Source organism: Pleurodeles waltl, chromosome 5, assembly GCF_031143425.1.
Source record: "Pleurodeles waltl isolate 20211129_DDA chromosome 5, aPleWal1.hap1.20221129, whole genome shotgun sequence".
Classification (NCBI taxonomy): Eukaryota; Metazoa; Chordata; class Amphibia; order Caudata; family Salamandridae; genus Pleurodeles; species Pleurodeles waltl.
Genome location: NC_090444.1, coordinates 75,461,234 through 75,488,918, shown reverse-complemented (window position 1 = coordinate 75,488,918; position 27,685 = coordinate 75,461,234).

The window sequence follows — 27,685 nt, the reverse complement described above, 5'->3', positions numbered from 1 at the left end:
AGAAATTTGTTAATTCTTGATAAAGATCTCAGTTTAAAAAAATATATTGCTAAAAAGTGATATGGTTGTGCACTGTCATTTTCAAACATTTTCCATTGACATAATACATTTTCAGAATAACCTTCGGTAATAATTTATCTGGTAGAGACATTTTCTAATTGCAAATTCCTTACCTTTGGATTTCTCCCAGGCGTCAGACTGGATTCAGAGATTTTTATTATCGCAGTACCCTTGTGCACAGTCAAGTGGTGGCAGTCGTCTCGGCGTCTGTCGTTGGCGTCGTGGTCGCCGTGATGGCGTAGGAAGTCGTATGTAGGCGCCACCTCAGCGTAGTGACGTCAAGTTTCTTTTCACAACTTTTACGCCAAAGCACAGAGCCATGAGGAACACCAAGAACGGTGTCCCAAAACTAAGGCCCTGTAATGGTTATCCCTGTCCAATGAAATCAGTTCGCGAGCAGGAAGGATGGGTGGGTTGGTAAAGAAACTGCAACTATAATGTCTCTACCAGATACATTTTTATGGAAGATAAGCAACTAGTTCATCTGATAGAGACTTCTAGTTGCAGATTCTTTTCTCAGAATAGATACCCAAGCAAGACCATCTTCTGAGGTAGGCTGATAATCTAAGCTCATACTAGAAAGTCCTGCAGGACCGAATTACCAAAGCAGCCGTCTCTGCGGACCTGACTGTCCATACAGTAATGCATTTTAAATGTGTGCAGAGATGCCCACGTTGCTATTTGACAGATATCAGTGACAGGAACTCCAGGTGCTAACGCTGTGGTAGCAGCATTAGCTCATGTAGAGTGAGCACGCAACCCCTCAGGGGCTTGCTTCTTTGCCAAAGCGTAGCACATTTTGATGCAAAGAAGCACCCATCGTGAGATGTTACACTTCTGCACCACCTTCCCTTTCTTCGTGACCCCCCCCCCCAAAAAAAAAGAGTTCATCATCCAACCCGAAATCTTTGGTAAGATTGAGGTAGTATGCCTAGGCTCTTTTTGCATCCAGACGGTGGAGTCTCTCCTCTTTGTGAGAAGAATGTGGGAGTGAATAAAAAGGGAAAGTGATGGATTGGGCTTCATGAAAGGGCGTGACCACTTTGTGAAGGAATGAGGCCCTCGTATGGAGCGCCACCTTGTCAGGGAAAACAGACAACAATGGGGGTTTAGAAGAAAGAGCCTGAAGCTCACTCACCCAGTGAGCACAGATCACAGCAACCAGAAGAGCAAGTTACTTACCTTTGGTAATGCTTTTACTGGTGGATACATTTGCTACCTGTGGATTCCCCACCTAATGAATTCTCCCCATGCGCAGCATTAGACGGAAACTTCTCTCTCTAGCTCTGCACGTCAGACGAGGACATCACAATTGCCCGACTCCACGCGGCTCCGCTTGACGTTATCGTGGCAATAAGAGGTCCTCGCTGTCGTGCTGACGTCAGTTCATGCAATTTTTTAGGTGCCTTTGAAACATATATAGAACATTGACAATCTACACCCTTTAAGATTAACAAGAATAAACTTTATAGAGAATCTTCATCTAAAACCTTTTGCACAGTTCTTTAAATAAGGGCACATACCAACATGAATGGTTTGCAAACTTGAAAATAACTTGAATGTGAACTATAAACATATATACATATGTAGAAACATTGAAACTGAAGTGCACACCCAAGGCGATCCTGGTATGACCAGACAGACAACGGGGAGGCGGGAGGGACCGTGAGGAATCCACAGGTAGCTAATGTATCCACCAGAAAAAGCGTTACCGAAGGTAAGTAACTTGCTCTTCTGATGGATACAACTACCTGTGGATTCCTCACCTAATGAATAGAGTCCCAAAGCAGTACCACCTCGGAGGGTGTCCGTCTGGTCAAACCAGGAAATCCTGCAGCACCGACCGCGCAAAATTGCCATCCATTCGCACCTCTGCATCCAAACAATAATGCTTCACAAAGGTGTAGAGGGAAGACCAAGTCACAGCCTTGCAGATGTCCACCATCGGAACACCTCTGGCCAAAGCCCATAAGGTTGACTTGGCCCTGGTGGAATGAGCCCTGATCCCCTCAGGAGGATCCTTCTTTGCCAATGAGTAACATATTTTAATACAAAGAACGGCCCACCTGGAGATCGCTCTCTTGTGGACGGCCTTCCCCTTCCTCATGTATCCAATAAAGAGTTGTTCATCCAACCGGAACTCTCTCGTCCTGTCGACATAAAAACTGAGAGCCCTCTTAGGGTCCAGACGATGGAGTCTTTCCTCCTCCTTAGATGGATGCGGAGGAGGGTAGAGCATCAAGAGAGTTATTGATTGTCCCAAGTGAAATGGAGACACCACCTTGGGGAGGAAAGCCACCCTGGTCCTCAAAACCACCTAATCCTTATAAAAAGTGGTGAAAGGCGGGTGAGCAGAAAGAGCCTGCAGTTCGCTAACACGTCTAGCCGAAGTGATGGCCACCGTTTTGAAAAACAAATATCCTAATGGGCAGCAATGAAGTCAACACCAAATTCAAGTCCCACTGCGGCATAATAAAAGGCCTGGGAGGAAATTTATTAGTAAGCCCCCTCAAAAATCGAACAACCAAAGGAGATCTGAATAGGGAGGGCTGATCTGGAAGATATAAAAAAAGTCGAAAGGGCCGAAAGATAGCCCTTAACCGTGGGCAAAGCACAACCACGCTGAGCCAATGACAACGCGAACAACAAAACATCAGAAAGATGGGCACTTAAGGGATACATTTTCTTCTCCCGACACCAAAGAACAAAATTAGCCCACCTACTTGCATAGACCAACTTGGTGGAGTGTCGTCTGGCTGATAAAAAAACGTCCACCACCTCCGGTGGGAGAGCAAAGGAACTCCGGTTGCCCTGTTCAATCGCCAGGCATGAAGCTGCAGGCTTTGGAGGTGGTGTGTCGAACCTGCCCCTGCGAAAGGAGGTCTGCCCTGAGAGGGAGACGGAGTTGCGGGTTCAGTGAGTCGGAGAAGGTCTGCATACCACACCCTTCATGGCCAATCCAGAGCTTTCAGAATGACTTGGGCCCGGTCTTGCCGAATCTTCCTCAAAACCCGAGGAATCAAGGGTATGGGAGGAAACGCGTAAAGCAACTGGTCGCACCAGGACATCTGAAACGCCCCCCCCAACGCTCCTTGCATTGGATACTGGAGGCTGCATAACGACTGACAATGCGCATTCTCGAGTGGCAAAGAGGTCTATTCAGGGAAAAAAAAAACATCCGAAAGATTTAAAGAACTAGATCCGGATGCAGACACCACTCGTGGTTGTCCGAGAAGAAGCGACTGAGCTTGTCCGCATGTACGTTTAGGACCCCGGCCAAATGGTTTGCCACTACACAAAGCCGATGGTTCCGCACCCGGGACCAGAGTCGCAGAGCCTCTCTGCAAAGAAGGTACGACCCTACACCCCCCTGTTTGTTGATATACCAAATCGCAGTCGTGTTGTCCATCAGAATCTGAACTGACTGACCGCAAAGGGAAGGGAGGAAGGCCTTGCGGGCCAAACGAATCGCCCGCAGTTCCAGCAGATTGATATGAAACCTCTGCTCTACTGGAGACCAACGACCCTTGATCTACAGATCCTCCAGATGAGCTCCCCACCCTACGGTGGAGGCATCCGTTATCACCGTGGCCACCAGAGTTGGCTTCCCTTGAGAAAGGTTGCCTTCCACAGCCCACCATCGGAGATCCGCTGCAGTGTCTCTGGAGACCCTTATCGATTCCCCGAGATCTCCTCTGTGCTGAAGCCACTGCTTGCGGAGGCACCACTGAAGAGCCCTCATATGCCAGTGTGCATGCGTGACCAACAGAATGCAAGAAGCGAACAGACCGAGCAAACAAAGGACCTTGAGGACCGGAACTACTGCTCCTTCTTGAAACATTGGAACCAGCACCTGAATGTCCCATATCCGCTGTGGCGGAGGAAAGGCTCGATTCAATGTTGTGTCCAGTACTGCCCCTATGAACAGGAGACGTTGAGAGGGCTCTAGGTGAGACTTGGGCACATTTATTGAAAAACCCAGACTGAACAACAACTGCGTTGTCAGCTGCAGATGACGCAGCACAAGCCCCGGAGACTCGGCTTTGATCAACCAATCGTCCAGGTAAGGGAATACTGCTACTCCCTTCCTCCTGAGGTGTGCTGCAACAACTGCAATCACCTTTGTGAAGACCGGTGGTGCGGAAGTAAGACCAAAAGGAAGGACCGCAAACTGGTAGTGCTGCGATCCTACCACAAACCGGAGATACTTCCTGCGCGACTTGAGAATGGGAATGTGAAAATAAGCATCCTGCAAGCCGACCGACACCATCCAATCCTCCTTGTCCAACACCAAAAGCACCTGTGATAGAGTCAGCATTTTTAATTTCTCCTGTTTGAGGAACCAATTCAAAATCCTCAGGTCCAAAATAGGCCTCAGATGACCATCCTTCTTGGGGATCAGGAAGTACCTGGAATAACACCCCTGACCCCTTTCTTGCTCTGGAACCAACTCCACTGCACCTTTCAATAATAGGGAGAGAACCTCCTGTTGTAACAGCAAGAGATGATCTTCTGAACAAAAAGGAAAGACGGGGAGGGAAGTGAGGCGGGATCTCCCGAAAGGGAAGGGCATAACCTCTTCTCACCAAACTGATGAAGTCTGTTGTTATGGACTCCCATATGAGAAGAAAGAGTGAAAGCCTCCCCCCTACCGGAGAGGTATAAGAAACAATGGTGAGAGGACTAGGGCTTCTTTCCTTGAGGTAACCCTCCAGCGGAAGAGGAAGGGTGCTGCTGCTGGGTGGCACCTCTTGTGCCGACTCTACCCCGCCCCCTGTATGAGCAATAAGGGAGGCTGGAGGACTGCTGCGATCTCCCACGAAAGGAAGAACCTCTTCCAAAAACATGCAGCCGTCTAAGAGATCGAAATGGGGTAGCAGCAGCCTGCAGACCCAAAGATCTAGCTGTGGCCCTATATTCTTTAAAGCGCTGTAGCGCATAGTCCGCTTTTGAACCAAACAGTTTTGCCCCATCAAAGGGCAGATCCAGCAACATAGACTGGACGTCTGCCGAAAATCCGGAAGTGCGTAACCACGCATGCCGTCTAGAGGCAACGGAAGTCCCCATGGCTCTTGCAATAGAGTCCGTGGTATCCAGCCCTGTCTGAATAACCTGTGTAGCCGCCACCCAAGAGTCTGAAAGAAGACTACACAAGTCCTGGCACATGTCCGGAAGTACAGTCTTCGTCGCATCCATTATGGCATGGATATACCTGCCCAGAATACATGTTGCATTGGCAATTTTAGAGCCATGCTGCAAAAAGAAAACACCTTCCTGGCCGATTGGTCCATCCATTTGGATTCCCGGTCCAAGGGTACTCCTGGAAACGAACCAGGGTCCGACCTCGAAGAGCAGGATGCTTGCACCACCAAGCTCTCTGGTGAAGGGTGTTTGGATAAAAACTCCGGGTCCCCAGGCGCAGATCTATAATGCCTGGCCACCGACCTACTATCAGCCAAAGAAAAAACAGGCATCTTCCAAACCTCTTCGATTGGATCCATCAGGGCTTCATTAAATGGTAAAAGAGGATCCACCATGGCTGTAGCAGAATGCAAATCCTCAGTCGAAAGGTTGGTCTTCACCTGCGCCGTCGGTAAAGGAAGATCCAGAAATGCTGCGGCCTTCCTAATAAGATTGGTAAGAGGCTGCCTCCTCTGTATATTCATCATGGGAGGGCAGATCATATTTGAGAGGTATCAAGACCACTTGCTGTGTCCAACCCAGGGAAATCACCCTGGGGGTCAGTGATCTCCCCTTCTTCGAGGAATTGCTGCTGATATTCCCTCTCCTCTAAAAGTCTAAGTCATGGAGCAGAGCAACGTCGGTGAATGGCGCCGGGAAGGCGTCATGACAGGTTCGCCGGATCCACCGACGCCGCAGATGGATCCATGAGCGCCATGGAGAAGGCACCCGCATCCGATGCCGACATCCGACCTCTCAGCCCCATCACCTCCAACACCAGCATCAAAGGTCTCTCCCTCGACGTCGAGGGCTGCACTGTCGGCAGAGGGGCCTGACTTGAATCTCCAGCCAAACAAAATGGCATAAACGGCGTCGGTTTATATGGAGCTGGAACGAGATTGAAAGCCAGGGGACCAGTGGGGCCAGCCGGCGCACCACCTCCCCGAGCCATATTTGGAAAAATCTGGAACATGGCATTAAGGAATGCCGCAGGATCCGTACCCGGAGCCGGGAACGAAGGATAAGCCTGTGGAGCAGGTGCCGGGCTGGACTCTTCAGGTTCAGTATGCACCGGCGAAGCCAGATGACTGAGGATCCACAACTTCAAAGACTGACGGGGCCGGGGACGTTTGCGGCGTCGCAGGTTGAGGGGGACACAGTCGGACTCACTTCTCAAGACTTTTGGTGCCGGGACAATGGAGACCTCGACCGACTTCTGGACTGACGTCGGGAGTCACGATGACGTCACTTCTTATGGGATGACTTTCCAGAAGAGGACTGATGGTGCCGCTTCCTCTCCTTCTTGGACCTTGCCAAGAAAAGCTTTGCCTCGCGTTCCTTCAATGCCTTCGTATTCATCTTTTGGCGGGATCCGCATTCTTGGAAGTCGTGATCAGAACTGAGGCACCAAAGACAATCATTGTGCGGATCAGTCACAGACATGCAACCTCCACATTCCCTGCAAGGCTTGAACCCCGACTTTTTCGGAACCGACATCCTGGAAATACACAAAGTATACCTTCCAAAGAGCTAATGATACAGGTAACAGAAAAGTAACCGTTATCGAAGGCACGAAAAAAGTGAACTGACGTCAGCACGGCGGCGAGGACCTCTTATTGCCACGATGACGTCACGCGGAGCTGGGCAATTGTGATGTCCTCGCCGACGTGCAGAGCTAGAGAGAAGTTTCCGTTGAATGCTGCGCATGGGGAGAATTCATTAGGTGAGGAATCCACAGGTAGTTGTATCCATCAGAAATGCAGTTTTAAGAATAAGGAGCCGCACAGAACAGCTGTGTAATGGCTCAAAGGAAGCACATATCAGCTAAGTAAGAACAACATTAAGGTCTTACTGAGGCGTGATAAAGTGGGGGGTGGGGGGGGTTACAAATGGGTAAGACCATTAAGTAATCTACCCACAAGAGGAGACTTAAAAAGAGAATGTTGGTCTGCCAACATTAGGGAGGCTGAGAGCCGCCAAGTAACCTTTAAACAGTGCCAATGCAGAGCCCTACTGGGTGAAAGATATGATGAACCAAAGAACTGCAGAGAAAGAAGCGGGGGATGGGGGGAGGGGGTCGGTGGAGGAAATTAAGAGACTTGTTTCTACACCATGACACAAATTGATGCCGACAAGCGTATACCATTTTGGTGGAGGGACTCCTGGTTGCCAAGATAAACTCACAGACTTCGTGTGGAAGGTCAAAAGCTGTCAACTGCCGCCGCTCTATCGCCACATGGAAGGCAAAGATTGGACAGCTTCAGATGGAGAACCATCCCCTGCTGCTGCACCAGAAGTGCCTCCCTAATTTGCAGTCTGACTGGAAGATCAGTGGCCATGCTCAATAGCTCTGGATACCGTACTCTCCGTGCCCAGTCTGGAGCCACAAAGATTACTTGGGCCAGAAGTGGTATTGGCAGGAAGGCGTAAAGGAAGCCCGAGATCCACTCAAGACTAAAAGCGTTGCAGAGCGAGTGCAGTCATGAAAACTTCAACATGCAAAACAGCTGACATTGAGTGCTCTCTACAGAGCCGAACAGATATAACCAAGGCTCTCCCCATTTGTGAAAGAGACCTTGCACCTTTTCTAGATGTAGACGCCATTCTAGATCGACTGACTCAATGACTGCATTTGTCTGCTCTGACGCTTGGGGATCACACCAGATGTTGAACCACCAGTGATATGCCCTGATGTGCCAGCCATGTCCAGAATCACAGAGCCTCTTTATAAAGGGTCCAGGACCCTACTCCACCCTGTTTGTTGCAGTACCACATGCCAGTAGTGCTGTCTGAACACTTGCACTACTTTCCCTTTGAGAGAGGGAAGTATTTCAATGCAAGCGTGATTCCCTGGAGCTCCAGAAGGTTGATGTTGGGCCCAGAATCCGCATGAGACCAGAGGCCTATGATCTACGCCTCTCCTATGTGGCCGCCCCATCCCAGTAGTGAGGCATCTGTCACTACTGAGATATCTTGTTGGGGAAGCAAGAGATCCAGATTCCAAAGCTACCACAGCAGATCTTTCACAGTCCCCTCCGAGATCTAGACCATGTCGGAGAGATTACACTGATGCTGTGCCCACTGGAACTTAAGTCCCATTGAAGAGCCCGCATATGCCATCTGGCATGTGTCACTAGTAGGATGCAGGACGCCATGAGGCCCTGCAGCCTCTGAGTTGTTTTCACCGAAAGCCAGGATAGAGGCTGAAACATCAGAATCATAGCATGAATATTCTTGATTCGCTTTTTGGGAGGATAGGTCCGAAACTGCACTGTGTCCAGAACAGCCCCGATTAAACGGAGCATCTGATAGGAAGTCAGGTGAGACTTTGGCATGTTTATAGTGAACCTCAATGTATGCAGGAGGTTCGCCTTAGTCTGAAGGTGGGAGACAACTTTCTGGGGCGTGTCTGCCTTCAACAGCCAGTCGTTGAGATAGGGGAAGACCGAAACCCCTAACCTGTGCAGATGAGCTGCAACCACCGCCATCACTTTCGTGAACACCCGAGGGGTGCTGGTAAGGCCCAAAGGGATCACAGTAAATTGAAAGTGCTTGTGATCTACTAGGAATCGTAGACAGTACCCGTGGGGAAGCAGGATGGGAATATGGAAACAAGCACCCTGCAAGTATAACGCTACCATCCAGTCTCCTGGGTCTAAGGCAGACAAGACATGAGCCAGAGTGAGCATTTTGAACTTCTTCTTGCAGAACAGAATGAGGGCCCGAAGGTCTAGGATAGGACATAAGTCTTTGCCTTTTTTGGGCACCAGAAAGTAGCAGGAACAACAACTACAACCTACCCTACTTCTGGCACAGGGACCCTCTCTATGGCACCTTTGGCGAAGAGAGCCGTGACTTTCTAGCAGAGAATTGCCAGATGATCATCTGGTAAGGGGCCGTAAGATGGAGGCATGGCCGGTGGGGATTACCCCCTTTGTATGATATGCAAAACCCACCTGTCTGTCGTGATGGTCTCCTAGTGGGGCAGGTGAATGCGAATCCTGCCACCAACTGGTATATGAGGGTGGGTACGGACTAGGAAGGTTTGGAGGCTGCACCAGGGTGGAGTGGACAAACCTGTGTTTTCCTGTCCCATGGGCCTGCAGGATTCTGCATCCCCGGTGGCTGTAAAAGGGACACAACAGGAAGCCCGTTCCGTTGCCACGAAAGGGGCAAAATATGGACTGTTGGTGGTGAGGTGAAACAGAGAGGCCAAGGGATCGAGCCATAGCCCGGCACTCAAACCTCTCATGCGCCGAGTCCGCCTTGTCCCCAAAGAGACAGGTGCCATCAAAGGGCATGTCCATGAGGGTCTGTTGGACATTTCCTGTAAAAACAGATGCCCTCAACCAGGCATGGCTCCTCAAGGCCACCGTCAACGCATCCCATTTACCTGTAGAATTGGTTGTGTCCATTTCACAGGGAATGGTGAACTTAGCTGCATCTCTCCCATCAGCAAAGGCTTGGGAGATGTTAGCCCGGGTCTTCTCCAGGATCTGCGGCAGAACTTGCACGACCATATCCCACAAGCAGTGGTTAAAGCAGCACAAAAGGCATGCAGTGCTCACCGACCGCAACGCCAGACTGGAGGAAGAAAACCTCATCTTCTTACCAAGTTGGTCTTTGATTCTCTATCCGGGGGAGTGGAAAGTAATGCACCAGATGACAATGATGCCTGGATGAAAAGGCTCTCAGGTGAGGGGTGTTGGGCCAGGAATTTAGGGTCGTTTGGAGCAGGCTGACGGGGGCGAGCGATTCTACTGTTTACAGGAGCCCATGTTCTGGGTCTGGACCAAGTACCCGGAAGGACATCAATGAGGGCTTCATTGAAGGGGAGGCGCGGCGGTAGAAGCCCTAGCTTGAAGCACCTCCGTCAGGAGATTCGTCCTATAGTGGACAGCTCCATGTCAATGACCTCAGCCACCCTACTGACCACAACAGAATAAGAGGTTCCCTCCGCAGTAGCCACGGTAGGAGGAGAATGCATGCCAGCGTCTGGAGAAGTATCTAGACCATTAGCTTCACCCTATTCCTGTGCCCAGTCCAAATCAGGGTTATCTAGCTGGTATTCTAAAGGGTCCAGCGTCCCCTCCTATCCTTCCTTGTATTTGTACCCATAGTAATAAGGGTCCAACCCCAATCTGGGGTGAGAACCACATCGAAGTCAGAAGCAGCGTCGGCAGGCGCCGTTCTTTCTCCGGGTCATCGTGGGTAAGAATTGGGTCAACGTCGATCGTGTGCACCACCAATGTCGGAAGCACTGATGACCTAGCTGGTGTCGGGGAAGGTCGCGATGGCACGACCAGGGTCAGCAAGGATCCGGAGGGACCACTGGGGGCAGAAGCCAAAGACGCTGGCGTGGAACCAAAAGGGCCCTCATATGAACCCCAGGCCTCGAAGGTGCCACAGAAGGGTAGAATGCCCAAATATGAGGCGCATGGCCTCAAAACTCCTTGACTTTGGCAAGGGTTGCCCTGGCTCACGGAAAATTGGGGAGGTGCGGAGCACAGCAAGGACACTCCTCCCACATCGCATCGGCTGAGCGATGCGGTGAAGTTGGAAAACGCCTGGCCTTCTTTGACGACTTCTTTCTCTGACCTGAATGACACGAATATTTTATGTTATGGAGCCCTTTAAACTTTTCTTCACGCTCCCGCTGCGCGGGACGCGCGCGGGCGGCGCCCTGGCGAAGCCCGGGCCAAGGGCGGGCCCGTCTTGCGCCCGTCATCGCCAGGAGGAGACTGGGCTGGGCCACCCCCCTAAAATTATGTTCTTTTTATATTTAGTTCTGGTATAGAGGCCTCTGTTGCTAGTGGTGTAATTTTCTATTACCTCTTATTTTATAGGGGCTTCCTTTCCTTACAACATCATTTGTACTTGATAGTAGGCTTTTGGGGCTGGGCTATTTTCTTCTTATAATTGTGGTTGAAATTATTTACTTTACTAGGCCACCGGTCAGTCGACATGGGGAAGAGGAAGGCAGATGAGGTAGCAGTATCCCAATCTAGGGTTAAAAAAACCAAGAAACGTTCTGCCGGGAAAACGGAGGGATCTTCAACCACTAAACTACAGCAATTCAAAGCAATTGATTCATTGTTTGAAGAGGTTGAGGCTATATTGAGGAGTCCCTCCATTGTTGGTCCTTCTAGACCAGATACCACTCTTTCCAAAAAGATCCCAGATCTCTTCAAGAAAAAAACCCAGTCACTTAGAATAGAGGTTAAAGCTGATTTACACCCTTTTCCTCAATCCCAGGGTGTAACCCCTTTACCTCCGGAAACCTCATCTCCCTTGGTGGGGATAAATGGTCATCTAGCCGAAGAAGATGCACCCCATGTGAGGTGCGCGTCCCCTCCCCCTATTACCATTCCTTGTTCAAATAGGTTCTCGGTTTTGGCTTCAAATCCTGTAAGTCCTGGTTACTTACAGACCTTATGCGAAGAAGGTTCTGTTAAAAACTCTCTGGATGCAAAGACGGGCAACAATGAAGTTTCCCAGTTGGATATTATTTCTCTGAAATTAGATGATGTTAAAAGTCTATTGGTAACTTTGATGAACAAAATTGCTGGACTTCAGGGTCAAAAGTCTGGTTGTAACTGTAGTGTGCCCTATAAGTCTGTCCCCTCGTCGGATCTTCTGATGGATTCCACAAAACCCAGTCCCCTCAGTATAGGTGACAAAATGACATCTTCCTCTACACATAACACCGTCACCCAGGCCCTCGTCACCAGCCGACTGGACTACGGTAACGCCCTCTACGCCGGTACCACCGCCAAGCTCCAGAAGAGACTCCAGCGGATCCAGAACGCCTCAGCCAGACTCATCCTCGACATCCCACGATCCAGCCACATCTCCGGACATCTGAGAGACCTGCACTGGCTCCCCGTCAACAAGAGAATCACCTTCCGCCTCCTCACCCACGCACACAAAGCCCTACACGACCAAGGCCCGAGCTACCTCAACAGCCGAGTCAACTTCTACGCTCCCACGCGCCACCTCCGATCAGCCAACCACGCCCTCGCCGCCGTCCCCCGCATCCGAAGAGCGACTACAGGAGGAAGGTCCTTCTCCTACCTGGCCGCCAAGAACTGGAACTCCCTCCCGACCGACCTGCGCCTGACCCAAGACCACCTCTCCTTCAGGAAGAAGCTGAAGACCTGGCTATTCGAGCAGTAGCGGCACCCCCCCCCCCAGCGCCTTGAGACCCTACGGGTATGTAGCGCGCTTTATAAGTGTCATTGATTGATTGATTGATTGGTTAGGTGTATTAATGATAATTCCCCAACATGTGGCAGGAATGGTAGGTTTGTTTCTAACTCCATGTCTTCCGCATATGAGCGAAAGTCTCAATCAGGTGTTAATAAGGGTGGATTAATTTTTGGACGGGGAGATATAGATATTTCACGTCCAAAAACTTTTCAGTTAAATCCAGGAGGAACATCCTCGGTAGTAAGCTGCTGTGTTAGTCCCCGTCCAGCCACTAATCCTGATCATATGACATTATTGCAGACGCACGTCCCTAATCAAAGGTCCAGAAGGAGGAGGGAAGTCGCGACTATCTATTTAACTAGGGTACCAAAGCTACCTCAGGGTAACAGAGAGTCGAGTGATTCACTAATTAACAAAGTGATTCACTGGATTCGTTCACAGAGGAATTGCCACTCTGTTATCCGGTCTGATATATGTGAGGCCCACAGACATAACCAGTTAGGGTCAGAATTTGATTACATCTCGATTCTCTTCAATGATTATAGTCTAGCTAAAGATCTCCTGGCCTTTGATGCACGGACACGCACACTATGTATTGGTAGGGTATCGAATCTTAGACTTAGCAGTCAGCCGCCTGGGGCCCCGCTATCCAGAGAATGTTGTATATCCGGAACTATAGCAGCTGGGGCTATTCCCTCCCCAGTTAATTTTGTTACTTCTAAATATGAGAACCCTTCCCCCTCACTCTCTGAATTGGACTGACTGTCTGCCCCCTGTACAGTGCTTCCAAAAACAGTAAATGATGTGTGTCAATTTACAGGGATTTCGACACCTGCCCTACCTATGAGAACAAAGTCAATATCTCCACCTCCTAAAATTAACATCATGTCCTGGAATGTAGCTGGAATCAAGCAAAAGCTGGATGACCCGGAATGGGTAAGCCTTGTAAACAAACAAGATATCTGTCTCTTCCAGGAGACATGGACTAAAGAACAGTTATCCTTACAAGGCTTTACAACCTATTTCTCTGCTGCCCAACCTGCCTCTGGTGGATTTGGAAGACAGATAGGAGGTTTAATGATTTTACTGAACAATAAGTTAGAATGTGATCACTCTGTGATAAAGTTTAACTCCTTTGATCTGCTGGGTGTGCAACTTACATTCCGTCCTGGCTTTAAAATTATAGTTCTGAATATTTATGCTAGATCTGTTCCCCGTGGGTCTGATTCAATTGTTCTTTCCCAGTTGACGGACTATATAGACGTTTTGGACCCTTCAGTTTTTCTGATTATAGCAGGTGATTTTAATTGTTCTTTTGTGTTGGACAACTCCATTAGCAATCTGACTACTGAGGAGGACGAACATTGGGGTATTCCCCAATCTAAAGAAATGGTACTTTCGCCTGTTTCCTGTGTTGCATTCCAGATGTCTTCCCTTTGCCTGAACTATGGCCTGAGAGAATGCAATGGCCGCACTAAATCTGACTCAGAGCGAGCCATTACTTTCAAGCGAGGGCTTTCCTTTAGTACTATTGATTACATTCTTTTGGACATTAGGCTATGGTCAAGTTCACTTGATATGGAAATTTTACCTCGCTTGGATAGTGATCATAATCCTTTGTGTCTTGTAGTGACTAATCAGGCATTTTTAAGAGTCCAGCACTTAAGGATTACTAATGTTCCATTCCCTCATTTGAACCATAGACGCTCTAGGGTCTACTGGCCAAAGGTTGAATGTAACCCGTACTTAATTGGGGAAATGTATTCATCTTTTTTAAAACTCTTTGTAGATTATGAAGATCAAGAATCCTCGGATATTCCTATTATGGCGATCCACACTAAGATGGTCGATTCCCTTCAGGGTATCTTCTATAAGGAAACTTCCTTTAAATTGAGACCCGCTGACACCCTTCGCAGGGACTGGTATAATCAGGATTGTGCGCAAGCAAGATCCACCTTAAAAGAGGCTGTTAAAAATTCTACGCATGCGGCTATTAAAGAGGCTCGTTGTAGGTATGCTAATGCCCTGAAGCGAGCCAAAAGAGACTGGGAGAATGAGACATGGCAGAAACTGCTTGCAGCAGTCCAAAGTAAAGATGACAGCTCTTTTTGGCGGTTGTTGACCTCCAGTTCGAAAAGGGGTAAGGACGATATTGGGTTGCATATACAGCCCGAAAGATGGGTGTCCTACTTTTCTGAAATCTATGCTTTGCCTGTACAGCAAGCTCTGGTGGACCCTGCACATGTCGAGTGTTGGGCTGCTAATAAGATCTCAACTGAGAGAATTGTTTTTACCTTAGCTGAAACCACAGCTGCTATTGATTCTCTGAGGCCAGCAAAAGCCCCTGGCCCGGATAAGATTCCAGGGGATTTGTTCAAATCAGAACCCAAGATATGGGCATGGTATATCAATTTGTTGTCTAATGCCATAGCAGCTGGCAGCCCTATTCCAGAGTCTTGGCATGGTGCTGAAATAATACCGATCTATAAAAAGGGTGATACAGGGTTGCCTGTAAACTATCGACCAATTAGCCTTATTGATATCCTTCAGAAGACGTTTGCCAAACAAGTCTTAGTGAGGCTTACTGACTGGATTCAAGACCAGCAAATTTTATCTCCCTTACAGGCTGGGTTTCGGCCCAAAACTAATACTATGGACCAAGTTTTCAGGCTGTCATTACTGTTCTGGAAGTATGTCACCATATCTAAGCAAAAACTCTATGTGGCTTTCGTAGACTTAAGATCTGCATTTGATCTTGTCCCAAGAGAGAAACTGTGGGAAGTATTGTACAAAATTGGTATCCCAGGGAACTTAGTGCATTTAATCCAAAGATTACATGAAAAAACATTTGCACAAGTAAGATGGGGCAATCAGGGGGAACTCACAGACAAAATAGACATCAAGAGAGGAGTGCGCCAGGGTTGCGTTCTTGCCCCAACGCTATTTACACTGTTCATCAATGAGGTGGTGCAAGTCGTGTCCAATTGTCAAAATGATGCCCCATCTTTGAATCACCATAAAATTCCAATTTTGTTATTTGCCGATGATTCTCTCTTGATCTCCAGAACCCCTATGGGCCTCCAGGTACTCATGGACAAGTTCAGTTCGTTTTGCGGTGACTATGGTCTGGAACTTAACCATAGCAAAACTAAACTCATGACTTTGGGTTGTGGCCCCACTAAGAGATATTCAATATTTTACAATGGAACGCCCCTAGGTTTGCTAAACTCTATAGATTACTTGGGGGTGAGAATTAGCAACAATCTGCATTGGGGGGCCCAAATCGACAAAAGTTTGGCTCGCCTGGTACAGTCATCTGGAGCCATTCTTCGTTTTCATAAGTCTACTTCTGAGAGAGTGATTACTCCAATTATTAAAATTTATAGAGCAAAGGCACAAAGTGCTGCGGTCTATGGGGCAGAAATTTGGGGGTCCTCAAACACTGGCAGGCTTGCAGTGGGGGAAAACAATTTCGTGAGGTCTACTTTGGCCTGCCCTCGCAGTACCCCACTGCTGCCATTGTTCTGGGACCTTGGCCTTTCACGCATCACAGATGTAGTTGCCCTACGACCTCTGCTTTTTTGGGTCCGTGTTTGGTCCACCCCTGAGTTATCTACATACAAGGAGTCTATCCAAGACATCTTGGATAGACCTAATGTACTCACCATTCCCTGGTTTAATCACATCTCTAAATGGTTTCACAAATTGGGTCTTAGTGAGCTATGGAGTCATCCAGAAAGTATAAGGAAGGAGCAGAAGAATCATTTGAAAACTGTATACTGGACTTACGTCAGGGAAAACTATCTGCTGTGCCCTACTCACGGCAGATTGACCTCACAATTTTTTGATTTTAAATGGTATCCGTCTTTTGAATCTTTTATGGATATAATTCTTGACCCATTAAGTAAGAGTTTATATATCCAGTTCAGATATGGTTGTCTGCCTCTCAAATCATATGGCAGTAAGTGGAGTGCAACTACAAGATCTGATTTATGTCCGAGCTGTACCCATAATCCAGAATCCATTGTACATTTTATGTTTTTATGTCCCGCCTATTTGATTGCGCGTCGAAAGTGGTTACGGCCAGTGTGTAGAAATATGGGGGTAAGACATTGTATTGTTGCCTTAAGAATTCTGATGAGGGAAAGTTCCCCCCCCTTGCCCTGTGCGGTTAGTAAGTACATTACAGCTGCCTGGCATGTACGTATTAATCACTTGGGGAAAGTTGCTGATGCGGAACTTACTTCCAAATAAGGACAACATGAAAAACTGACAATGGAATGTTTTAGTCATCAAATTTTAACCACACACCTAGACTGGAACAATACCCCATGATTGATTTAAATGACAGTCAGTAGGAGATTAGGTGTTTGGTATTTATGTGTTTTAAGGCCGTAAAGGATGTTCTTTTTTATTCCTCTTATTTCCTTTTTAACTTAATTTTTACTTATCTTTTATCTTTCTACCGGTGGTTGTTTTGCTTTTAGGGTTGAAAGTAACCAATAAAGCTATGTATGTACAAATATAACTGTGGGAGAAAACAATTTTGCGAGGGCTTGGTTTAAAAAAAGCCATAGATTAAATTAATTAATTTTAGCAGTCAGCAAGTTTTTAGTGGCAGCATGGCATATACGTGATCACCATTTTAATCAAGGACCCATGAAGCGTGCCCAGGCAGGATTTTAGATGAATACTTTGATATCACATGTATGTATTTATTTATGTGTTTTTTTTTTTTTTTTTATAAAATTATTTAATTATTGTACAGATTATAAAATGAGTTGAAATTTTTCCTTTAATGTATGTGATGCTTTGATGGTTAATTGACCGAATAAAGCTTGGTTTGATTTGACACGAATATTATGATGATGAGTGGTGGTGACTCCGCGAACAGTCTCAAGACACTCCTCATGAGTGACACCATGAACGATGCAGAGTCGAGCGTCGGGCCTTCATGAGCTTTAGGGACCGCTCCCTCAAAGCCTTCGGGTGCATGGCCTGGCACTCAAAGCACAACTTCGGGTTGCACTACAAACACAAACGGACCGGATGCCGATCTGTCCCCGACATCATATGGTGACAGGCCTCGCAAGGCTTGAACCCGTTCTTCGGGGACATCATGATGCGCCAAGGGTCAACACAAAAAACAGACAAAAGGGTCCAATACACCTAAAAAATTAACAGGGTATCTCTTCTCCAGATCAGCGTGTGGCACAGAAAAGAACGGACGTCACTACGCCGATTTCCTCAAGTAGTGGAACTAAAATGTTGTGGATGATTGCATGGCAAAGTAGTGGCTTATGGAAGGTAGGTATCCATACACAGACTTTTGAAAGGTTTCCCTAATGGAAGGTAAACCTCAGTCAATTTCGAAGTACTTAACTTTTGTATGATACAACAAGATACAAGTAGGAACATACAGGTCTGGTTGAGATGGGAACTGGGGGCAGCAAACAACACTCTACAGCCTTTTCCCCTGCTTAGTTCAGACTTTAGAATGACAACATGTTTGAGCCTTTTTTGGGCGTTTCAGGTATGAAATCACAAAGTGTCCTTTTCACCCTTGCTACGTTCTCCAGAACATATGAAGTGGAGGCTGCCGCTTCTGTAACAGTAAGACTTTCAATGACAGGCAAAAGAAAGTGAAGGAAAAACACAAGACTTCATGTGGTTGTCTGATGAGGAACAAAATACGCAATGTACTTTACCCTCTGGATTTGGAGGATAAACAATTTCTAGCACCAAGAAGTTTTATGACTTACATTGTATGGATGAAGAAACTGGTTCTTATCCAGTCCGCCCAATGAAATCAGGTGATCAGAAGATGAGCTGGAATCCAAAGGCACCTAACAGTGAGCTGTAGCCTCGGAGTTCTGAGCAGTATCCACCAACTGATAGGGAGTAAGAACCGCAAGTCCTTAGGATTCACAAAACCTATTGGTCCTTGAGGTGGGCAGAAGACTTTAGTAGGAGTGTGAACCTCTGGGGCCATGTGTAGGAAGTTGGCTCTGTGTTTACTATTTCAAAGTATGAAATAGTCTGCACAAATTCCAAGGTTTCCCCTTAGAGGTATGATGGTGGCAAATTCAGATAATACTAATGCACTATTTGTGGTAGTGTGGTCGAGCAGTAGGCTTATCAGAGAGTAGTGTTAAGCATTTGTTGTAAACACACAGGCAATAAATGAGGAACAAAGACTTACTCCAGTCCAATAGGTTTTTATATTGAAAAATATTTTCTTAGTTTATTTTAAGAACCACAGGTTCAAGATTTACAGTTAACACTTTAAATGTAAGGTACTTCACTTAGATACTTTAGGAACTTTTAATAAAAGCACTATCATATACAGTGTTCGTAAAAATGGCAATAAGCTATTTTCAAAATGGACAGTGCAAAAATCAACAGTTCCTGGGGGAGGTAAGTAAAGGTTAGATTAGGAGGTAAGTAAAACACTTACAAGTCTCAGTTCTGGGGCATAGGCAGCCCACCGTTGGGGGTTCAAGGCAACCCCAAAGTTACCACACCAGCAGCTCAGGGCCGGTCAGGTGCAGAGGTCAAAGTGGTGCCCAAAACACATAGGTGCCTATGGAGAACAGGGGTGCTCCGGTTCCAGTCTGCCAGCAATTTAGTACCTGCGTCCTTAGGGGGCAGACTGGGGGGGGGATGGAGGGGGGGCAGGGAGGGAGGATTGGGCGCACAAGTAGGCATACAAAATACACCCTCGGCAGCACAGGGGCAGCCGGGTACAGTGTGCAAAGCAGGCGTCTGGTTTCAATGGAGGGACCTGGGGGTCACTCTAGTGGAGCAGGCAGGCACAGGGGGGGCTTCTTGGGACAGCCACCACCTGGACAAGGCAGAGGGTCATCTGGGGGTCACTCCTGCGCTGAAGTTCGGTTCCTTCAGGTCCTGGGGGCTGAGGGTGCAGTGTTGATTCCAGGCGCCGGACCCTTGTTGGAGGTCGCGGTCAGGGGGCGCTTCTGGATTCTCTGCAGGCATCGCTGTGGGGGCTCAGGGAGGGGTCGTATCTTGTCACTCACCGGCTCGCAGACACCGGGTAGTCCTCCCTCTAGTGTTTGTTCTCTGGATCTTGAGCCGGGGGCGTTGGGTGCAGAGTGTGAAGTCTCACACTTCCGGCGGGAAACGTGAAGTCTTTGAAAGTTGCTTCTTTGTTGCAAAGAAGTAGCTGGTTTTGAACAGGGCCGTTGTTCAAGGGAGTTTCTTGGTCCTTTAGTCCAGGGCAGTCCTTTGAGTCTTCAGAGGTCGCTGGTCCCTGATGGATGCGCCACTGGTTGTAGGTTTTCGAAGTTGGAGACAGGCCGGTAGGGCTGGGGATAAAGCAGTTGTGGTCGCCAGTCTTCTCTGCAGGCTTGTAGGTCAGCAGTCCTCCTCATTTCTTCAGGTTGCAGGAATCTGATTCCTGGGATCTGGGGTGCCCCTAAATACTGAATTTAGGGGTGTGTTTAGGTCTGGGAGGGCAGTAGCCGATGGCTACTGTCCTGGAGGGTGGCTACACACTCTTTGTGCCTCCTCCCTGTGGGGAGGAGGGCACATCCCTAATCCTATTGGAAGAATCCTACAAACTCAAGATAGAGGATTTCTCAAGGCAGGGGTCACCTCAGGACACCTTAGGGGCTGTCCTGACTGGTGGGTGGCTCCTCCTGGTTTTCCTCATTATCTCCTCCAGCCTTGCCGCCAAAAGTGGGGGCAGTGGCCAGAGGGGCAGGCATCTCCACTAGCTGGTATGCCCTGTGGTGCTGTAACAAAAAGGGGTGAGCCTTTGAGGCTCACCACCAGGTGTTATAGTTTCAGCAGGGGGAGGTGTGAAGCACCTCCACTCAGTACAGGGTCCCCATTTGGCCAGCAAGTTGTCTGGTTTGTGGCAGGGACTGGTCAGCCTACCTCTAGAAGTCAGGTTGGCGTTCAGGGTGCATCTCTAAGATGCCCTCTGGGTATATGTCATAATAATTTGCACACTGGCATCAGTGTGCATTTATTGTGCTGAGACGTTTGATATAAAACTTCCCAGATTTCAGTGTAGCCATTATGGAACTGTGGAGTTCGTGTTTGACAAACTCCCAGACCATATACTCTTATGGCTACTCTGCACTTACAATGTCCAAGGTTTTGCTTAGACACTGTAGGGGCATAGGACTCATGCAGCTATTCCCTGACCTGTGGTAGCGTGCACCCTGCCTTAGGGCTGTAACGCCTGCTAGAGGGGTGACTTACCTATGCTACAGGCAGTGTGAGGTTGGCATGGCACTCTGAGGGGAGTGCCATGTCGACTTAGTCATTTTCTCCCCACCAGCACACATAAGCTGTGAAGCAGTGTCCATGTGCTGCGTGAGGGGTCCCAAGGGTGGCATAAGATATGCTGCAGCCCTTAGAGACCTTCCCTGGTATCAGGGACCTTGGTACCAGGGGTACCAGTTACAAAGGACTTATCTGAGTGCCAGGGTTGTGACAATTGTGGAGACAAAGGTACAGTTTAGGGAAAGACCACTGGTGCTGGGGCCTGGTTAGCAGGGTCCAAGCACACTTTCAAGTCATGTCCCCAGGGTGTCTTATACCACCCTGGGGACCCCTCACTCAGCACATGCCCATTGCTTTACAGCTTGTGTGCTGGTGGGGAAAAAATGACTAAGTCGAGATGGCACTCCCCTCAGAGTGCCATGCCTACCTTCCACTGCCTGTGGCATAGGTAAGTCACCCCTCTAGCAGGCCTTACAGCCCTAAGGCAGGGTGCACTCTACCATAGGTGAGGGCATAAGTACTATGCCCATACAGTGGCCAAGCAAAACCTTAGACATTGTAAGTGCATGGTAGCCATAAGAGTATATGGTCTGGGAGTTGTTCAAACATGAACTCCACAGTTCCATAATGGTTACACTGAAATCTGGGAAGTTTGGTATCAAACTTATCAGCACAATAAATGCACACTGATGCCAGTGTGCAATTTATTGTAACATACACCCAGAGGGCATCTTAGAGATGCCCCCTGAATGCCAACCAGAATTCTAGTGTAGGCGGACTAGTTTTTGCCAGCCTACCACAGACCAGACATGTTGCTGGCCAGGAACAAAGCCTGTACTGGGTGGAAGTGCTTCTCACCTCCCCCTGCAGGAACTGTTAACACCTGGAGGTGAGCCTCAAAGGCTCACCCCTTTTGTTACAGCACCACAGGGCATCCCAACTAGGGCACCACAGGGCATCCCGGCCACTGCCCCTACTTTTGGCGGCAAGGCTGGAGGAGATAATGAGGAAAACAAGGAGGAGCCACCCACCAGTCAGGACAGCCCCTAAGGTGTCCTGAGCTGAGGTGACCCCTGCCTTTAGAAATCCTCCATCTTGAGTTTGGAGGATTCCCCAATAGGATTAGGGATGTGCCCTCCTCCCCACTGCGAGGAGGCACAAAGAGGGTGTAGCCACCCTCCAGGACAGTAGCCATTGGCTACTGCCCTCCCAGACCTAAACACACCCCTAGATTCAGTATTTAGGGGCTCCCCAGAACCTAGGAAACTAGATTCCTGCAACCTAAACCAAGAAGGACTGCTGACCTGAAGCCCTGCAGACAAGACGGAGACGACAACTGCGTTCGACCCAGCCCTACCGGCCTGTCGCCTGACTCAAAGAAAACGGCAACAGCGACGCATCATACAGGGACCAGCGGCCTCTGAAGCCTCAGAGGACTGCCCTGAACCTAAGGACCAAGAACCTCCTGTGAACAGGAGCCCTGTTCAAAACCAGCTACTTATTTGCAACAAAGAAACAACTTCCAAAGATTGCACATTTCCTGCCGGAAGCGTGAGACAATACACTCTGCACCAGACGTCCCCGGCTCGAGATGCAGAGAACCAACACCACAGAGAGGACTCCCCGGCAACTGCAAGCCTGTGAGTAGCCAGAGACGACCCCCCTGGGCCCCCACAGCGACGCCTGCAGAGAGAATACAGAGGCTCCCTCTGACTGCGACTGCCTGTAACAAGGGACCAGACGCCTGGAACCAACACTGCACGCGCAGCCCCCAGGACCTGAAGGAATCGAACCTCAGTGCAGGAGCGACTCCCAGGTGACCCTCTGCCGAGCCCACCCAGGTGGTGGCTGTCCCGAGAAGCCCCCGCTGTGTCTGCCTGCAACGCTAGAGTGACCCCCCCCCCCCGGTTCCTCCATTGTTTTCAACCTAAAACCCGATGCCTGCTTTACTCACTGCACACGGCCGCCCCTGTGCTGCTGAGGGTGTACCTTGTGTGCCTTCTCGTGTCCCCCCCACCCCCGGTGCTCTACAAAACCCCTGTGGTCTGCCCCCCCAGAGGATGCGGGTACTTACCTGCTGGCAGACTGGAACCGGAGCACCCCTGTTCCCCATAGACGCCTATGTGTTTTGGATACCTCTTTCCTGTGCACGTGACCAGCCCTGAGCTGCTGGTGTGGTAACTTTGGGGTTGCCTTGAAACCCCAATGGTGGGCTGCCTATGCCCCAAACTTGAGACTTGTAAGTGTCTGTCTTACATCCAAAACTAACCTTTACTTACCTCCCCCAGGAACTGTTGATTTTTGCACTGTGTCCACTTAAAATAGCTTACTGCCATTTCTACAAAGACTGTACATGATATTGTGTTTATTCAAAGTTCCTAAAGTATCTACGTGAAGTTCCATGCATTTAAAGTGTTTGATGTAAATCTTGAACCTGTGGTTCTTAAAATAAACTAATAAAAGCTATTTTTCAATATAAAAACCTATTGGCCTGGAGTAAGTCTTTGAGTGTGTGTTCCTCATTTATTGCCTGTGCATGTACAACAAATGCTTAACACTACCCTCTGATAAGCCTAAGGCTCGACCACATTACTACAAAATAGAGCATTAGAATTATCTCTTTTTGCCACTATCTTACCTCTAAGGGGAACCCTTGCATTTTGTGCACACTACTTCTCAATTTGAAATAGTATATACAGAGTCAAGGTCCTACATATATGTACTCCCTTAAACACACTGCAACCTGCCCATGAGGCTACCAAGGGCCTACCTTCGGGGTGCCTGACAAGTAGTAAAAGGGAAGGTTTAGGCCTGGCAAGTGGGTAAGCTTGCCAAGTCGAATTGGCAGTTTAAAACTGCAAACACTGACACTGTAGTGGCAGGTCCGAGCCATGGTTACAGGGCTACTGATGTGCTGCAGGCCCACTAGTAGCATTTGATTTACAGTCCCTGGGCAACTCTAGTGCACTTTACTAGGGACTTACCAGTAAATCAAATATGACACTCATGGATAAACCAATCAACGGTACAAGCTCTATAGGGAACACTTGCGCACTGATTAGAAGTGGTGAAGTGCACAGACAATAAACCATCAAAAACAGACCAAAAAAATATTGTAGGAAGGCAGCAAAACGTTTGGGGATAACCCTGCAAAAAGGGCCATTTCCAATATCACACCTGCAGGAGCTGATGATGAGCCTCAAAGGCTGAAGCCTCTTGTTACAGTGCCATGGGGCACTCCAGCTAGTGGAGTTGTCCGCACACGGACAAAGCCCCACTTTTGGCAGCAAGTCCATCAGGAAAATTATGGAAAGCAGGGAGGAGTGACCCCCCAAAACTCACCCCTCCCCCTGCCATCCAAAGCTAGGGCCATCCCTAGGGTGTCCAGAGCGGAGGTTGCCCCCCCCCCCTTCCTGAAGAATCATCCATCTTAGTTTGGAGAACAGAAACCAATAGGGTTAGGTTTGCGTCCCCCTCCCCAAAGGGAGTGGACACAAGAATGGGGTGTAGCCACCCTCTGGGACAGTAGCCATTGGCTACTGCCATTTGACCCCTGTACCCCCCCTAAATCCGGGATTTAAGGGCTTACCTGAACCCAGCTCATGAGATTCAGGCTGACCTGACAAGAAAGAAGGAGGACTGCTGAGCTGAACCCCCAGCAGAGAAGAAAACGACAACTGACTGCCTCAAAAAACCTGCACAAAAACAGTGAGGCATCTAGCGGGGCCAGCCACCTCGACCAAGTTATAGAAGTCTGTCCTGCACCCAAAAGGACCAAGAACTGCAGTGGACAGTGGCCCTGTCCAAGAAGGAAACATCCAGGGACTCTGGCACACCTCCAGACACGCAAGTCCTGACCACCCTGCACCAGACACCCTACGGCCGGTGACCACGTGGCCCAACCAGCTAAAGAATCATCAGGTGATTGTGAGCAAGTGCCCACCCTGGGTTGACCTTTCGACCCCCCCACAAAGATGTCTGCAGAGGGAAGACCGAGGACCCGACCCCTGAACGCGAAAGCACTGGATGAATATACCCGCACTGTGAGACTGACACCTTATTGCAGTACTCCCCCACATTTTTGCCTGGTTTCCGAATGCAACTTGGACTGGAGTGCACTGGGATCCTGCTAACTAGGTTCCCGGTACCAGTGTTCTTTCCCTAAAACATTTTAAAAGTGATTGGATACATCTTTAGCTACCACTACAAGTCCCTAGTAAAAAGGTACTTAGGTACCCAGGGCATGCAGTACTTTGGATAAGCCCCTGGTGGCAGTGGCACTGATTGTGACAACCTCAAGGGACATGCATCAAGATGTGCTCAGCACTGCCATAGCAGAAAGAGTCTCCTGCTGCAAACCTAAAATACAAACTCTACTTGGCACACTACCTGTGTGTCCAGCACATACATTAAAATGGCAGCTCTATTCACTCACTATATCCCAGGTTTGCCCGGGACACGGTGGGAACATACTGCTCATTCAGCTGTGCCCTCACATATAGTATGGAGTATCCTGCCTTAGGTCTGTAAGGCCTGCTATAGGGGTGTCTTACCCATAGTTAATGCAGTGTACTCCATACTATATGTGAGGGCACAGCTGAATGAGCAGTATGTTCCCACCGTGTCCCTGGCAAACCTGGGAGATAGTGAGTGAATAGAGCTGCCATTTTAATGTATGTGCTGGACACTGGCCAACATGAGATTCCCAGCAAAATAATGGCTACTCTGAACCCTGGGTTGTTTGGTATAAAACAACTCCGAATGATATATTCAAACTGGTACCAGTACTGGATTTATAATAAAATGTACCCAGGGATCACCTTAGAGGTGTCCCCTGCAAAAGCCAACTATCCTGGCATATTTTCTGACTGGTTTCATCCAGCCTGCCACACCCACACAGTTTATATATACAAACCTTGGTGGAGAGCCCAGTCTCCCTGGTTCATAAACCAATGCCCTCCATTGGTGGAGGAGCTGACAACCCACTCCCCCAGGAACGTGCAAAACCCCGGTAGTGAGCTTCAAAGGGCTACAGCCCCTGAAACTCGAGCCTCCAGGCCTGCTGCTAGCATCTGAGGGGTTGCCACTTTGCAAAACACCCACTTTTTGAGTGAGCAAAGGTGGGAAACCACACAAAGATTAGGAGTGGCGGCCTAGCATGCACCACCTCTAAGGTGTTGTCTGCGAAGTGGACCCTCAAATTCAGTTTCCTCCATCTTGAAATGAAGGAAACTAGCCAATCAAGTTTAGGGAAGTCACCCTTCCCAAAGGAAGTGGACACTAAAGTGGGTGGAGCCACCCATAGGTAAGTGTCCCATTGGACATTACCAGGTTTCCCCTAGAACGCCCACTAAATTCTGTATTTATTGGACATCCCTAGAACAAGAAATCAGATTTCAAAATACAAAAAAAACCTGCACCAAAGAAGATCCAAAGCAAGAGAACTACAGACCTGTTGCACAAGAAAAGGCGCAAAACCCTGCCTGCTGCACCCAGGACCTGCAAATTGCTGCTGTGGAGGAGCTGGACACTGGACCGAGCCCAAGAAACCCAGGTAATATCCAGGCTTAAAGATTCACCCCAGATATCCCTTTTGAGTGGAGGCACCACTCAAAAACCAAGCAAGATCCAATAAGCCAGTGAAGGTCTCTTCACTGGCTGGCCGATATGTCCACAACCGGAATTTGCAGCCGGACCCCACGACACACTAACTACCGTCCCGGACGTGACCTACAAGTGTGCCAAGATTGGTGGCACTGTGCCCTCCAGTGGCCGAGTTACGCCAATTCCCTGGGACAACCTCAAACCAGCTCCCCAAGAGCTGAAAGGATCAGGAGGAAGCTCCTGTAGAGGGTCTTTAATAACACCCTGGGACCTACCACCAGAATGCTCACAGTGTCCTGTAAGCAGCCAGAGAGACTCACCTCCAAAAGGACTCAGTTGCGCACAGCTCTGGATCTCACCCCGCATCCGGCCGCTCTGCGCCCGCAACAAGGAACCAGCTGTGCTCCACTGATCCCCAAACCCTTGCGACCTCAACAGCCCAAGGGGACCCCCAGAAACCATCTTTTCCAAGTGGGCCCTACAGGTGGGCCTGTGCCAAAAGCGTTTCCTACGCTCCTCCCGCCGGAAACGGGAGCCGCAAGAGGCTCTCCGGCTGGTGCAAGGTGCCTACTGACTGCTGCGACCACCCTGCAAAAAAAAAAAGAAAAAAAACACAAAAGAGACTGGTAACTTAATTGTACGATTTTGAATGGTAACTGTACATTGATTCCAATGATGCGTAATTATGCGCAGAAAGACTAACTTTATTACAACTTTTAAAAGTAATATCTAAAAAAGTATTTGAAAGATCTTGGTCTTAAAAATTAAATAAAACTGAAGTATTTGTATAAACTCTGGTCTCGAGTTATTCATTGAGTGCATGTGCTGCATGATTGGTTTTGTGAGCACAACAAATGCTTAGTACATCTCCTGGATTAGCCTAACTGCTCGACCAGCTACCTTAACAATTGTAGCATTAAGTGGTCTAATGTTTGCTCCTGGAAACCAAAGTGTGGTCGCCTGGACCCACTGCATAGTGTGCCTAGGTTTGCACACTGCATAGAAGGCCAGCCTCCTACAGATGCCTAAAAGACCACTGCACCCTCAGCCCCCAGAGAACCCGACCTCCAGCACAGGTACATTCCTCCCTGTCTAGCTTAGGGTTTGCTCCAGGGGACCCCCTGGTCCTCACATGCAGCATCTGCGTGACCACCGGGGTCTCCTCACAGAGATCTATTGGAAACCCAATACCTTGTTTGCATCCTGCACCCAGCTGCCATAGTGCCACTGAGGGTGCATGTTTGATGCCTCCTTGTGGCCCCAACAGTGCCCCTCTAACCCTCCTCCTCCTTCCCCCAGGTCTGCCCACCAAAGAACAGGTACTTATCTTCTGGCATATCTGATTCAGAGTGCACCCTGTCTCCGTAGGAGCCCACTT